The sequence below is a fragment of the Micropterus salmoides genome, unplaced genomic scaffold (assembly GCF_014851395.1).
Source record: "Micropterus salmoides isolate LMB-PRFRI ecotype aquatic unplaced genomic scaffold, ASM1485139v1 Ms_hic_scaffold_10, whole genome shotgun sequence".
Lineage (NCBI taxonomy): Eukaryota > Metazoa > Chordata > Actinopteri > Centrarchiformes > Centrarchidae > Micropterus > Micropterus salmoides.
In genome coordinates, this window is record NW_024040041.1 from 36,817,699 (window position 1) to 36,828,915 (window position 11,217).

Consider the following 11,217-nt stretch of genomic DNA (forward strand, 5'->3'; position numbering starts at 1 on the left):
ACACCCCCAATAAAGGAGTGGTTCTGCAGGTGGTGATCGCAGACCACTTCTCAGTTCCTATGCTTCCTGGCTGATGTTTTGGTCACTTTTGAATGCTGAAAGGTTTGCTGTGTCTGTCAGCATAGTGTCCAGAGCATGGAGGCGCTACCAGGAGACAGGCCAGTACATCAGGAGACGTGCAGGAGGCCGTAGGAGGGCAACAACCCAGCAGCAGGACCGCTACCTCCACCTTTGTGCAAGGAGGAGCAGGAGGAGGACTGCCAGAGCCCTGCAAAACGACCTTCAGCAAGCCACAAATGTGCATGTGTCTGCTCAAACGGTCAGAAACAGACTCTATGAGGGTGGTATGAGGGCCTGACGTCCGACGGGGGTTGTGCTTACAGCCCAACACCCTGAAGGACGTTTGGCATTTGCCAGAGAACACCAAGATTGGCATATTCGCCACTGGCGCCCTGTGCTCTTCACAGATGAAAGCAGGTTCACACTGAGCACATGTGACAGACGTGACAGAATCTGGAGACGCCGTGGAGAACGTACTGCTGCCTGCAACATCCTCCAGCATGACCGGTTTGGCGGTGGGTCAATGATGGTGTGGGGTGGCATTTCTTTGGGGGGGCCGCACAGCCCTCCATGTGCTCGCCAGAGGTAGCCTGACTGCCATTAGGTACCGAGATGAGATCCTCAGAGCCCTTGTGAGACCATATGCTGGTGCGGTTGGCCCTGGGTTCCTCCTAATGCAAGACAATGCCAGACCTCTTGTGGCTGGAGTGTGTCGGCAGTTCCTGAAAGAGGAAGGCATTGATGCTATGGACTGGCCCACCCGTTCCCCAGACCTGAATCCAATTGAGCACATCTGGGACATCATGTCACGCTCCATCCACCAACACCACGTTGCACCACAGACTGTCCAGGAGTTGGCTGCTTGGATGCTTTAGTCCAGGTCTGGGAGGAGATCCCTCAGGAGACCATCCGCCACCTCATCAGGACCAAGCCCAGGTGTTGTAGCGAGGTCATACAGGCACGTGGAGGCCACACACACTACTGAGCCTCATTTTGACTTGTTTTAAGGACATTACATCAAAGTTGGATCGGCCTGCAGAGTGGTTTTCCACTTTGATTTTGAGTGTGACTCCAAATCCAGACCTCCATGGGTTTATAAATTTGATTTCCATTGATAATTTTTGTGTGATTTTGTAAATAAAGGAGTATTTAATGAGATTATTTCATTCATTCAAATCTAGAATGTGTTATTTTAGTGTTCCCTTTATTTTCTTGAGCAGTGTATTAAAAAAATCCCCCTCTCACCCCTTGCGGGGTGGTATGTGTCATCTTCAAGTTTGGGTCCTCTACCAGAGGCCTGGGAGTTTGAGGATTCTGCGCAGTATCTTAGCTGTTCCTAGGACTGCACTCTTCTGGACAGAGACCTCTGATGTTTTACCTGGAATCTGCTGTAGCCACTCTCCCAGTTTGGGGGTCACGGCCCCCAGTGCTCCGATTACCACTGGCACCACTGTTGCTCTTACTTTCCACATCTTTTCTAGCTCCTCTTTCAGCCCTTGGTATTTCTCAAGCTTCTCGTGTTCCTTCTTCTTGATGTTGCTGTCGCTTCTGCTGTTTGTCGATCAACACGATGTCTGGTTGGTTAGTCATCACCAGTTTGTCAGTCTGGATCTTGAAGTCCCACAGGATCTTAGCTCAGTCATTCTCAACTACCTTAGGAGGTGTCTTCCATTTTGACCTTGGGACTTCCAGCCCATACTCAGGGCAGATGTTCCTGTACACTATAACAGCTACCTGGTTGTGGCGTTCCATGTACACACTTCCTGCCAGCATCTTACACCCTGCTGTTAGGTGCTGTACTGTCTCAGGGGCATCCTTGCACAGTCTGCACCAGGGGTCCTGCCTGGTGTGGTAGAGCCCAGCCTCTATTGATCTTGCACTGAGTGCCTGTTCTTGTGCCGCTATGATTAGTGCTTCTGTGCTGTCCTTCAGTCCAGCATTTTCCAGCCACTGGTAGGATTTCTTGATATCAGCCACTTCTTCTATTTGTCTGTGGTACATGCTTGGTGTACAGTCTCAGGGTGCTGGATTTGGGGTGAGACCTCATGGTTTCTTTTATGTACCCCAAGGTATTTGTAGCTGTCCTGAACATCTGCAATGTGGCCTTCTGGTAGTTCAATCCCTTCGGTTATGATCATCTTCCCTCTTTTTGATACCATGCGACCACACTTGAACGAATGACATTCGAATGTCGTTGCTGTAGATCCTGGTAGTGTGGATCAGTGAGTCGATGTCTAGCTTATTTCTGGCATACAGCTTGATGTCATCCATGTAGAGGAGGTGACTGATGGTTGTTCCACTTCGGAACCGGTATCCGATCTGGCTGAGGGGGTTCAGGCCTATGCAGAACAGCAGCGGTGATGCATTCCAGTATCCATGTATGTGGCATTGAGTCGTAGCAATCCAGGTGGTGCACAGATTGGTCTTGCAGTCTCGTATAGTAATTCTATTAAGTTAATTCTTGTCATTCTGGACATGTTTAGAGTTGTGAATCTACTAAGAGCAGCACTGAGGAACTGCCGATATTTTCACCGCTACCAGTGAGTGAAATAATTATTATTGATAGATGTTCTATACATAAATACAAACCTCATTTCCAAACAAAGTTAAAATCACATGAATCTTTATTTACCTGAAAAAAGTAAATATTTTCAACAATTTTACTGACCAGCATGATTGTATTTTTTAAATATAAAAAAATCATGCATGCAACACACACTAACCCTTCTTAATGAATTATTATTTTTGTGTGTCTCATTCACAATAGTGCAATCAGGGAAAATGCAGGAAACTGACATACCCAACAGAATTTGACAGGCTCTCAAGAATCCTTTTTCATAAAGACCTGGAGAAAAAGTTTATAAGACACCAAAGGGTAGGGTTTTGGAATGTATTGTACTGGAAATGCATGTGAGTTATAACATTAGTTTAAGTTCATTTATCCAATCTGTACCAAATTCTTTATAGTCCTGCCACTCTGTAGCCATCTTGGTAACGCCTCTGGCCTGTCATTTCAGACTATGTAGACCAGGACCCTATCTAAATGAATGGGGAGTGTGCCGGAACCGCACTTTCACTGGGAAATAAAAACTGCATTTACAGAATCAGTATCAATATCTGCTTCAAATCACAGAAACAGTTTGATGACTTTGCCCTAAAATAAGGTTTAAAAAATGTTTTTTACGTACATGTTTTACTTGTACAACGTACAAACGCAGTTGACCCTTGTGTGACCACAAAATTGGCTGAAATATGTTTCCTGCCTCGGTTGTTAAAAGCAGACAATTGATTTTCTAACGGGAGGAACAGGATAATTGCCATCTTTGGCCTTAGAGGCTTTTCCTAGACAGTTGTATAGAAGATTTTTTGCTGTCTATACCCACAGATTAAAAATGTCCTACAAGAGTTGGTTGAAGTTGCAAAGGAATTGCACCTCGAAAAATACTAAGGAAAATCTGTTTGTTTGTCCAACATCGTTTTATAAGAAAGACAGCTGTAACTGATGTATTTGAATAACCACATCACACCAACACTGTCATTACTCATCCTCTTCATAAGCCTTTTGACATTTTTCATTTCAGTGTGCCATTTCTTTAGTAGTTGTACTCCTCTAGGCTCTTTGTCATGGCCATTTACCACCACATGGTTGTTGTGGTGGCAGCCTGGCTGACGGTGAGTGTCCTGTTTCTTTCTCCTTTTTTTCTTGCGATTCTGTTTGTCCCTTGTGTTTTGGCCTGCCTGCCTGTGTCTCCTTCTCTCCCCTTGCTTGTGTTCTCTCTCCCTCTCTCTCTGCTCCTGAGCCCAACTGACGATCCACACCTGCACCTCGTCAGCCTCCTCCTCTTCCTGCCACACCTGCCAGCAATCTCTGCCAGTACTTCAACCCCGGTTCTCCACACAACTGCTGCTTGATTGTCGTTGCTCCAGACCTGGCGCCATTGTTTGCCTCAAGCCTTTTTTACTTCATCTCTGTTTCCCTATTCTTGGTCTTGTCTTTTGTTCATTCGCATATTTAAGTTTTCTTACCTCAATTCAATTCAATTCAATTTTATTTATATAGCGCCAAATCACAACAACAGTTATCTCACAGCGCTTTTCATAAAAGAGCAGGTCTAGACCGTACTCTGTGATGTTATTTACAGAAGCCCAACAATTCCCACCAAGAGCAAGCACTAGGCGACAGAGGCAAGGAAAAACTTCCTTTTAAGAGGCAGAAACCTGTTTCTTATCTGTCTTGTCTCTTATCTTAGTTCCTAGTCCTGTGCCTTAGTTCATGTCTTAGTGTTTTCTCTATCATGACCATCAAAAACCAGAGAGAGAGACACATACACACATACATTTTTGAAACAGGAAATGTCCCATTGAGACACTCTCTTTTATGGGGAGTCCTGTATAGCACAAATAAAACATTTTTCAACCATGAGCTGAAAAACAATACATTATGTAAAAATTCAATACAGATTTACACAGTTTATAAAATATTTACGTAAACAAAAATGCTGAGTTTAAAATTATAAACAAACAAAATAAGGCCTAAATGTAGAGATCTACCTACCACTAATTAAAAACAAGTGCATATGTCTGTCAGAATGTCAGATTTCTTTTAATTTTTTTTTTTTAAAAGCAGCTAAGGAAATTAGCGCGCCAATCTTAAGCCTAGACTGAAGTTCCATAGACGAAGGGCCATAGTAAGACAGACTCCCCTTTCCTGCTTCGGTCTTCATTCTTGGTACCTTACACAGTAGTCCGTCACTAGATCTTCAATGATATGTACTTTGCATATAAACTTTTTTAAAGATTTTAATGACGCAAAGTCTAACTACAAATTTGTACAGGCAATCTCAGATGTAGGGGCACAAGAATACATAATGGTATCATCCGCATAAAAATCATACTGTGAGTGTTTAAACTTACTGCAGACATTGTTTATGTAGATGATAAAAAAACAAAGGGCCCAGAACTGATCCTTGTGGGACACCCTTTTTTAGGACACCCAAGTCAGATGTTACATCCCCATGCCTTACAACTTGCGTCCATTCAGAGAGATAGCTGTGAAACCAATTTACAGCTCTATGCCCAACACCAATATTCTACAATGTTTTAATTAACATGAAATGGTCTACTGTATCAAATGCCTTTGCAAGGTCAATGAACACAGCCATACAGAATAACTTTTTATCAAAAGTATCAATGAATTTTGAAGAGGCAGAAACTGTACTGTGGCCAGATCTAAAACCAGACTGCATGTTGTTAAGGATATATTGTGAAAGCAGAAAAGTTTTTAATTGATCAGTCACTAAAATCTCCAAAACCTTTGCTAAAACTGAAAGATTTGAGATAGGTCTATAATTATTTGTGTCAAATGGATCCCCAGCTTTCAGTATTGGTGTGACATAAGCCTGTTTCCATGAAAAAGGCACTGTATCTGTAAATGGAAAGGTTAAAGATGTAAGTGAGTGGCTTCAAGTCCATCTGGCCCCGCTGCCTTCTTGGAGTCAATGCTCTGCAAAACATCTGACTGAAAGAATGGCGCAAGCTCAAAGATCAAAGAAGAAACAGAAGAAGAAACCACTTCCCCTTGTAGTGGCTGGGATCTAGGTTCAGCCAGGAATAAATTGTTCCAAGCTTCCTGTGAGTTGGGTTCGCCATGGAGAATTTCACCTTTTTATTACCTGGGAACTATGTTGAACAAGAGGGGTTTCACCAAATGTATCCCCAAAGATATGTCCTGCATTTTCAAAATGATCATTAAAAGCATTTAACATGTCCCTCTGCTCTGTTATAACAGCATTTCCTATTTTCAACTGGAGAGGGAAGCTGTTAACTTTCTTATTCTGTAGTGCTCTAATAGTTTTCCAGAATTTCGAATGGTCATGCAAATTAATTGATTTTTGTGCCAAATAGTATTCAGCTTTACATTTTCTAATGAGAGGTGTACACTGATTTCTAAGAGTTCTAAAAAGACGTCAATTGTTAGCACTCTGTTTTTCTAGCTATAGACCATTGATTATTTCTGGCATGGATGGTCAGCTATGTCTTTAGAAAACCATGGGTTGTCTCTGTTTTTTTTTATACTGAACTTCCTCATGGGGGCATGTTTATTTGCAAGCTTTGAGAAATATTGCTGAAAAGCTACAGCACATCAGTGGTAGGCATCAATTTATTTATCAATATATTTGATACCATTTCACTCTGGATAAATCTTGGAGGAAAGCTTGCTCCTTCAGATTTGGGTAATTTTGTACTCCTAAAACAACAATAATCAATAATCACATAATTACTCATGTCATGTCGTGAAGTGGCCCGGCTTAGCTCGGCAACAAGAGAGGGTAACATTAGCTCCACTCACGCAGGAGGTAGCGGATACTTTCCCTCTCCCACACACATGCACATGCCAGTCTTAGGTATTCCCACAGTCAATATGTTGTCAATAGCCTATTCAATTAAGCCTCTACTAAATCCTTCCATTTTCACAATCTTTCCTGAGTATACTACCAAACCAGCCATATATATATATATATATATATATATATATACACACACACACACTATCACTATATCTCTAAAGTGCTCATTCATACAGCAGCCTAACGCCTATCCATGAGTACCATCTATATATTAACATCATATTTACAGGGAATATATTGAAGTAATAAGCTTGACACACTAGATGAATAAAACACACTCATTAAAATTTGACAAATTTCTCAAACACTGCAGGTTGTTCACCAGTGAGGAGCGGTGAACAACAGCACAGTTCTGCTGATATATAAAAAGTAAAAGTTACATTGCGTTCTCAGGTGGATCAGCTGTTAGCTGTAAAAACACCACCGGGCTAATGCTAACGCTGCTATGCGGCTGTGTTTTAACGTTTTAATGACCGGGTCTGTTTGTTTTGGAGAGGAGACGACCTCTGAGGTAATTCAGCTCCCGGCTGAAGTGGGCCCACAACAACTCTCATCACCTGTTAGCTGTAAACACCAGCAGGACGGTGCGGCTGTGTTAAAACTACAGCACAACATCACTGCCCTGTAATAATGTTATGCTTAATTAAATGTCACAGAATTAACAAAATAGATATATAATGTCAGTCCAGTGACTGTTACCTGACAATAGACTTGCCTCTCAGCCGAGTGAAGACAGACTCCGAGGACCCGTTTGACTGGTGAATGATTAGTTCATTCCTTCTCCACAGTAGCCGAGCTGTCACGTGAAAAATGAATGACTCAAACCCAGAGACCCACAGCTGAGAGTCGAACTAATCAATACCGTTTCCTGCGCTGACGGAGCCCATACAGCTACCATGTGACGAGTGAACGCAAGAGTCCAAGACTACCGCATCACCAACATCACAACCCACAGCGAACACAACACTGGCCTCTGATACCCAGCCAGAGAGCCCCCCAGCCTGGAGGTCCTATACCCCCCCTCATCCCAACGGCAGACCCAAGACTACAGGAGCAGCAGCCTATTAGACTGAACTATGCTGCAGCGGTGAGAAGAGCCACAGCCCCGCCCCCCTCTGGTGAACTCAAAGACATATTACACATGCTAACCCTGCTCTGCTCTCGCCTCATATAGCTACATGGTGGAAGAGCAGAGCAGGGCCTGTATAGAGTCAACGGCAGGCTACGAGGGGACTCTCTGGGTCTGTACAGAGTCAACGGCGGGCTACGAGGGGACTCTCTGGGTCGCTACACTTACAGCTCAGTTCTTGGCAGTAGTACGGTAGATTATTTCATTACAGATCTAGATCCAGTGTCTCTCAGAGCTTTCACAGTCAGCCCCCTCAACCCCTCTCAGACCACAGCAAAATCACTATCTGAAAAGGGCTTAGTCTAAGTCTGGGGCCTCTAGTGCCTGTGAACTGGTTAACAGCACATACTCAAACAGATGGACAATGGAACAAGATGGCGCCGCAGACGGCCGCCTTGGGATTATGCTCCGTAGTGCTTTTTGTGTTTTTGTTAACTCTGTTTTCTGCCATCCCTCTCTGGTAACTTTTACCAGAGAAGAGCTCTTAAACATTGGACTTTCAACTGCTCATACTATTCCACCGCTCTTTATTGACCCTGGAACTTTCCCGGAGTTATTAGTTGGAGGACCGGCAGCTCTGTTTGGGATCCTTCGGAAACGGCGCAGGGGAAAATATGCAGGCGCGCTGGTTAGGTTGAGACAGCGGGGATTTCGCACTGCGCTCCCTTCAATCCACCTGCCGAATGTCCACTCTCTGGCCAACAAAATGGACAAACTGCTGCTCCTCAACAGAACTAACTTGGACTTCTGCAGATCTGCTGCCCTCTGTTTCACCGAATCCTGGCTCACCGAGCGCATCCCGGACAGCTCACTTCTGTTTCTATATAAACGAAGGTTGGTGCACAGATGTCACAGTGTTTCTACTGTAGGTTTGAAAAGCCCAGAGTCACAGCTCTCCCCCACTCGAACGCCATCTTCAAACAGTCACCTTCCCCCTCTGACCCCTCACCTGCACTCAAGATCTGTGAAGAGGACGTGAGCCACCTCTTCCAAAGGCAGAAGATCAGGAAGGCTCCTGGACCCGACGGTGTCTCATCATCAGACCAGCTGGCCCCCATCTTCACTCAGATCTTCAACAAAACACTGGAGCTGTGTGAAGTTCCCTCCAGCTTCAAACGCTCCACAATCATCCTGGTCACAAAAAACCCTCAATCTCTGGACTAAATGACTACAGGCCTGTCGCCCTGACATCTGTAGTCATGAAGTCCTTTGAAAGACTGGTGTTGGCCCACCTGAAGGACATGACAGGCCCCCTGCTGGACCCCCTGCAGTTTGCCTACAGGGCTAACAGGTCAGTGGATGATGCTGTCAACTTGGGACTGCATTACATCCTGCTACACATCGACTCTCCAGGGACATATGCTAGGATCCTGTTCGTGGACTTCAGCTTGGCGTTCAACACCATCATCCCAGACATCCTCAGCACCAAACTCACCCAGCTCACTGTGCCAGCCTCCACCTGTCAGTGGATCACAAACTTCTTGACTGACAGGAGTCAGCAGGTGAGGCTGGGAAACATCACATCCAGCACCCAGACTATCAGCACTGGCACCCCCCCCCCCCCCCGGGGTTGTGCTCTCCCCACTGCTCTTCTCCCTCTACACCAACGACTGCACCTCAGGAGACCCATCTGTCAAACTCCTGAAGTTCGCTGACGACACAACGGTCATCGGCCTCATCTGGGACGGTGACGAGTCGGCCTACAGATGGGAGGTTGCTGCTCTCTGGTGCGGTCAGAACAACCTGGAGCTTAACACGCTCAAAACTGTGGAGATGACCGTGGACTTCAGGAGGAGCCCCCCCACTCTGCCCCCCATCACCATACTCAACAGCCCTGTGTCTGCTGTGGAATCCTTCAGGTTTCGGGGATCCACTATATCCCAGGACCTGAAGTGGGAGCCCAACACTGACACCATCATCAAGAAGGCCCAGCAGAGGATGGACTTCCTACGTCAGCTCAGGAAGCTCAACCTGCCTAAGAGCTGCTGATCCAGTTCTACACAGCCATCATCCAGTCTGTCCTCTGCACCTCCAACACTGTCTGGTTCAGATCTGCCACCAAAAAGGACAGGAGCAGACTACAACGGACAGTCAGAACTCAAAAAATAATAATTATCGGTGCCAACCTGCCCTCCATTCAGGACTACATTTCCAGAGTCAGGAAACATCACTGCAGATCCATCTCACCCTGGACACAACCTGTTCCAGCTCCTCCCCTCTGGTAGGCGCTACAGAGCTCTGTACGCCAAAACCAATAGAGACAGAAGCAGTTTCTTCCCACAAGCCATCACTCTAATGAACAGCTGATTTCTGACTCAGTGTCAGGAACAATTCCTGTGCAATAACCCAGTAACTCTGTCTCTAATCCGCACCTGTTTACTAGTTTCCGCTTTTTATTTACCATTCTCCATTTCAGTGCTGTTCATACTATGTCATATTGTATATACTGTATACCAATCCACCTACCTCAGGTCATAGGTCTTATTTATTTTTTCCAGCATCCTTTGCACTATGCTCCATCACACTGTGTACATGTGTACACATGGGTGAAGATGTCGGTCTGATAGTGCTGTAGCTAAATTTAAGGATGCGATTCCATCAGCTCTAAATACATTATCTAGTCACAAAGTAACGGAGGACTCCTGTGCTAATTTCAGTCCCTCCCAAATCGATCATCTTGTTGATAGTGCTGCAGGCTCGCTGAGAGAAAGAAAATACTAAAACAAAGACGGTTAGCTCCATGGTATAATACTGAAACTCGCAAATTAAAGCAAATATCGCGGAAACTTGAGAGGAATTGGCGTTCCACTAAACTGGAAAAGTCTTGTTTAATTTGGCAAGATAGTCTTAAAACTTATAGGAAGGCCCTCCGTAATGCCAGAGCAACGTACTGTCATAGTGCAAAAACTTGAGGACTCAAAGGAAGACTCGGAACAGTTCGAAGGGGTAACAAAGGGGTTTTATTGAAAGGTGCAACAGAGGACTGGGTGGTTGGCTCCAACAGGGCAGAATGGAGAACACAGAGGAGGGGAGTTATGCTAGGCAAGATAGGAGCAGAGCGGGGTGTGGCGTTCAGCAGGTTTCCCGGAGGTAGTGTGATCCTGGGCACGCATGTACCACATGTGGTTAACTGACGATCTGGCGAAGAATGTGAGGAGGACTGGGGTTGAAATACTGCAGGAGCTTGATAAGTGGAATGAGAGCCAGGTGCGCTGCTGGAGCCAGGGAGTGTAGCCACGCCCAGACAGACAGACAGGGAGGACAGACAGAAAACACAGGGAAGGGGGGAACAAAAGGGTAGGGTTAGGGAAGGGGACTGTCTCCCTCCGAAAAGGGAAGGAGGGTGCACGGTCCATCCAGCCCTCGGACCTCCCGTAACCCCGGTCCCAAGCAGGTTCACGGGCCCGCTGACGGCGTCTCCTGTAGCGAACCTCTGTCCATCCATACATCTTGGAGTTCATAGACCACTATCTCAATCCTCTCTCGATCAGACATGCCAGCTACATCAAAGACACATATGATTTTGTTGAAAGAATTAAGCAGATCCACGTACCCCCTAATGCATTTTTATTTACCATGGACATTGATAGTTTATACACCAATATTGTAATTTCAGAAGGC